The following is a 5840-nucleotide window of genomic DNA, read 5'->3' as shown; positions in this document are numbered from 1 at the left end:
ATCCTAGGTTGTTTGGAGAAGGCACCTAAAAATCTCAATTTTTTGACCGCGTTGAAAGAATCAGCGAGCAATAGTACATAATTCGGAGACGAAAAAGAAATACAAAATTAAAATCTTCTCCGCTTTGCTTGGCCTTATCAAAATGGAATACACATAAAACTAAGTTCCATTTTATATTTTATAGATAACATAATATATGAAGGAGTTGAATGGAGTTATAAACCCAGAACTTAGAAATGGAGAATGTGATGAACACTGATTCACATGGTGCACTAGAGTTAGAACATGAGCGAACACCCGCACCACCCTCTTCTTCTTCTGCTGCTGTTTGTGCTTCCAAGAAAAGCAGGAGGGTGAAGATCCATCAAATATATCATTGGCACGTAATTCCCTCCACATTAATTTTGCAATTTATGTAACAATATTAATAATATATAATTCATTGTTCTAATGAACGTCATTAATTTGATTTGAAAAGGTAATGAGTCTTCCGAGAAATTGAAATCCATGAGTTTGGTATCAAATCTAACAGTGTACCTGCTCACAAATTACAACCAGAGTGGCATATTTGTGGTGAATGTGGTGCAAATTTTGGAATGGATCCTCCAACTTCTTCTCAATAATCGGTGCTTTCATTTCTGATTCTTATCTGGGAAGATTCCGGACCCTCCTCTATGGCTGTTTTGCATCACTTCTGGTAAGGAAATTTACATGCATGTCCCTGTCTTTCTTTCTACCTTGCAATGCCTGAATTAAATGTAACTTCCAAAAAGTATTGAAATTGAAAAACAAATTGAGAAGAAGTGCTCAATTGTTCATTGATTCAATGATGAAGTATCATGATAAAACAAAATGTAGCAAATCATATCCAAATTATCAACAGGCCAGTTAATTAAGCAATATTGGTTGGTTATATTATAGGAAATAAAATGAATCACAGACTACGATTGAGCATTGCACCAAAATTTCAAATCCCTTATTGCTCAAATTACTTTCTTAATTACTAACCTGGTAGAGATCATGTGTGTGTGTGTGTGTGAGTATCACAAGCTTGGATTGTATTTGACAGGGTAGTTTGACCATAACCCTAACAGCAGGTATACATCAACAGAGACCCCATACCTGCCAGGACAAGGAGAGACCTCATTGTCAATTGCCATAAGCCTGGCAGCTAGCTGTCCTCTTTGCAGGCCTTGGACTCTTATCCATAGGAGCTGGTGGCTTTAGGCCATGCAACATTGCTTTTGGTGCTGACCAATTTGACACCAACACAGAGAAAGGAAGGGGACAACTTGAGAGCCTCTTCTATTGGTGGTACTTCACTTTCCCCATTGTACTTGTTGTAGCCCTCACTGTTGTTGTCTATATCCAAACCAACATAAGCTGGACCTTAGGATTTGCAATTCCAACTGCTTGTGTTGCCTTCTCAATCACCATCTTCCTATTCGGCCGCCACACTTACATTTGCAAGGAGCCTCAAGGGAGCATCTTCACAGACATGGCTAAAGTTATTGTGGCCGCGTTTCAAAAACACAACATTCAGGCTTCTGGTAGAGCCATTTACAATCCTGCTCCTGCTTCTACATTGGAGAATGATAGGATTGTTCAGACGGATGGGTTCAAGCTCCTTGACAAGGCTGCTATAATATCTGATCCTAATGAGTTGAATGACCAAGGAATGGCTAGGAATGTTTGGAGGCTTTGTAGTTTGCAACAAGTGTAACACTTCAAGTGCTTGTTGGGAATTCTGCCAGTGTGGGTGGCAGGAATTTGCTGCTTCATTGTGATGGACCAACATAACACTTTTGGAGTGCTTCAAGTTGTTCAAACCATAAGGTCTATTGGACCACACTTCAAGGTCCCACCAGGGTGGATGAACCGTCAATGGTAGCACTCTCAGTATGGATATACATTTATGAGGGTGTCTACATTCCCCTAGTGAAGAAGATCACTAAAAAGCCTCCAAGATTGAGCATGAGGCAAAGAATCAGAATTGGGATCTTGTAGTCCATCCTATGCATGTTGGTGGCAGCAATTGTTGAAAAGAAGTGCCCCGACTCGGCTTTGAAACATGGCTTGTTCATTTCACCATTGAGCTATGCATTGTTGATGCCTCAGTTTGCACTGTCAGGCCTCAATGAGGCCTTTGCTACTGTTGCTATAATGGAATTCTTCAGACCTTGCAAATGCCAGAGAACATGAGAACTGTTGCTGGGGCATTGTTTTTCCTTAGCTTGTCCATTGCAAACTACATAGGGTCCTTGATTGTCAATATTGTCCACAAAGTAACATCAATGAGAGGAAAAAGAGCATGTATAGGGGGTCATGACTTGAATCTCAATAGGCTTGACCTCTACTATTATTTCATTGCCGCACTAGGAGTTTTGAATTTTATCTACTTCAATTTCTTTGCAACCCGTTATATAATTAGTGATGAGGAGGATGAGATCACAGAGGTGCAGCCAGAAAATTCAATTGCTGTGGGAGAATCATCTGAACCAAATGATGAGAAGGTCTTGGATAGAACAGGCACAAGACAAAGGACAACATGATCATATTCTCCTCTTGTTGGAGTTTAAATTAAAAAAAAAAAATCAAATTCTTTAGTGCTATGTATTTATTTGTTGTTAGATTATTATTATTTTCTTTAAAGAAACTTTATGCAATTCAGTTTTTGGTGTGGTATTGCATCTTTTACTATAAATATCCTTCTGTGTCGGACACTATGTGCTAACTAGATAGTAGTAAATAGTAGTTTGAGATTCCACTAATTATTGTACTTTGGTCACATTACATTTACATTTATAGCTTCTTTCTTTGACAGATTTAAAATTCTTCCGATTTTAGTTTACCTTCCATACAAAGTACATTTATCATTAGGCCTTTCCATTTTGTTTTTAATTAAAAACACAAGCCTAGTGGACGAATTATGGTGCCAGATTTTATACCCGACTTCCATCTTAATTTCTTGTTTCATTGTTCTCTGTTTTGTTTGCTATCCATGATTAGTGTGTTTGGAAACCTTCGAAGACGTGCGTAAATCCATGAAATCGAGTCATAAGTAGAAAAAACCACAGATGCTACTAAACATCTTTTGTTTTGACTCGGATAAAGTGCAAGCACAGGAGTACCCACCTTGAGTTTTCTTTTGTTTTAGTACTTGGGTTTGTAAAAAAATTATATTGGAAGGGTAATGTCTATATTTTTAAGTGCATTCACAGTTTTCAATAAAAATTTATTATTGTTTTTGAAAAATATAATTTCATAATAGTAAAAAAAAGTATAAATAAAGGTAATAGATTCAAACACAATATTCTAACATATTTTCTTTAATATACTTGCATTTTGGCACTGTGTGCATGTTGGGTGGTTATGTAGTAATATTATATACTCACTCAACATTTGGTCTTAGATATAAAAAAATATATAACACATTAATTAAAAAAAATAGTTAATCATATTTAATTAAAAAGTATTTTTTAATTTATTTTTCATTGAAACTTGGTATAAAAAATTAGAAAGAGACATTGAAATTAAAACCTTAATTAAATGAATGATATTTTAAAGATAATTACAATAAATAAAATAAATTAAATTAAAATTTTCTTATATATAAAACAAAGAATTATTTTGACCAGGGAGTACTAAGAAGTACTAAGTCATGCGGAATTACTTGTTTTCAGAAAATTACATTAGCATTCAAGTTATCCGACTTTTATTTTTATAGACAAAATAAAGTTTCAGAAAATCTTAATGCTATTACAGTATCTCTTTTGCTTTCTTTTGATTACATACTCCTGCACTTCATTAATATTGCTGCTGCGCTTAATTATCTTATCTTATCTTCTTCATGTATACGTACCCTACTCAAGAGACCTTTGATTCGTTATTTCCTCCGTCCCCACTTCCTTCTTCTCGTTAATCAATTCAACTTATTCCACTTCAGAAGCTGTTGATGATCTCGTAGTCATATATAAAGATCTCTTGGTCAATATCATTAAATATCTACCACTACTTTAATTAGTTATGGCACATTTATAGCTATTATATGACACATTTATATGGCACGTCTCATGGTGTACCAGGAATAATAATGTTAATTGCGATGTTGACTTCTGAGGACTCTGGTGGAGGTGATGCCTTTCACCCCCAAAAAAAAAAATAAAAATACCGACGTAGCAAAAGAGATGTTGCTGTCAAGTGTATATTTCCATCACGGTAGTTCTGCAATGAAACATAGTGGTGAGACCCGGTCTCATCATTAATCTGTTCGACTTAATGAGTTAATAGGTCACTAATTTAATTGTTGGGTTAGTAATTGATTTAGTTTAACTTAGCATATATTAAAAATTTAAAAATTATATATATTATATAAGTATTAATTGGAGTAAGAAAAATTTATTCATACTTCAAAATCTAAAATAATAATTGATAATAATGAAATATTAAAATGATATTATAAAAATAATTTATTATTTTTTTTATAAAAACAACTAGATCTGACCGATCTAACTGAGATCTGATACCTAACTGATCAGATCATCTCGAATCAATTACATGACTGATTCAATAGTAAAATCGGTCTGGTTAAACCACCAGATCTTAATTAGACCGGTTTGACACAGAATCGAATTTTACAACTATGCTATGAAGTTAACAAGCTAAAAAAATATTTCTCATATATTAAATGGGATATAGTTGACATTTAATAATTTCAAATAAATTTAAATTACTTTTTTAAAATATTTTTAACTACTATTTATTTATCTTCTAGTCACTAGTGTACATAGGTCTTTTTAGGTTAGATTTGATCAGACATGTGACTCAATCCACTCCAATTAAATCTAAATGAGTTGGTTTGAGTCGATTTTTTAAGAAACAAAAATAAAACTTAAATTAAATCAATTTATTTATAAACGATTTGGATTGTATTAGATTAATAGATTAAAATATTTAAATTTATATGTTATTTTTTTAAAACTAAATTTTTATTAATTGGAATAGCAAATAGATTACTTATAATTGTTACAAATTTATAAGTCAACAGGTCTAATCAATAATAATAATAATTTAATATAAATTAAGGATTTAATAGACCTTACCAATGAATCAATGCGTCCTGATATTTAAAATCCATTATCTAATAAAAAAACTTAACTACTTTGATTGGTATAATTTGGATCTAATTAGAACACATATAAATTACCAAATTCAAACTACTTAAATTGATTTGAATGTATTCAGATTTGCAAGTCACGTATACTCATAAACATCCTACTACAAGTGCACCATTTGATTGCATGGTCCACCGTAGAATCGTCCATACAATTTGATTCCTTCGTACAGAAATTGATCAATGATTGATAGTGTTACTGCACGACCAGTACACCAATCACTTCTTCAACCCTACCTATGTGCAAACGTCCAACACATTACACATGCAACTCTTAAATTAAAAAAAAGTTGTGTGGAACACGCGTTTACGCGCACAAGCCCATACAAAATTGAAAATTCAATGGATTATAACCCTAAAGCAATGGATACAGCATCAAGCAAGCCCTCTTTTCTTGGTCAAGGTATAGTGAGAGTGATTTCTAAGGAAAGGAATTGAAGTTTAAAAAATTGTTGTCATCTTTAAGTCTAGCGTTGATTTTAAACGTTGTATACCATAAAAAAATCATCAACATTTAATTTAATTTAGTTTAATAAATATTTATGTTATTTTTTTCAAAAAAAAAAAGCACATCTATCTACATACTATATATGTAAAAATTAAGATGACTTAACTTAGTTGGTTGAGCATGTGAGTGTTATAAATTTCTACTTATAAAAAATATATA

At 32.9% G+C, this 5840-nt stretch overlaps 1 pseudogene; it reads left to right on the top strand.

Annotated features, from left to right (window-relative positions):
- The first annotated feature begins 236 nt into the window (after window positions 1–236).
- Window positions 237–2552, top strand: LOC100801647 (protein NRT1/ PTR FAMILY 2.8-like; annotated as a pseudogene).
- The last annotated feature ends 3288 nt before the right edge of the window (window positions 2553–5840 follow it).

This window comes from Glycine max, chromosome 17 (assembly GCF_000004515.6).
Source record: "Glycine max cultivar Williams 82 chromosome 17, Glycine_max_v4.0, whole genome shotgun sequence".
Lineage (NCBI taxonomy): Eukaryota > Viridiplantae > Streptophyta > Magnoliopsida > Fabales > Fabaceae > Glycine > Glycine max.
The sequence above is the reverse complement of the archived record's forward strand: the minus strand, read 5'-3'. Positions and strand labels throughout refer to the sequence as shown.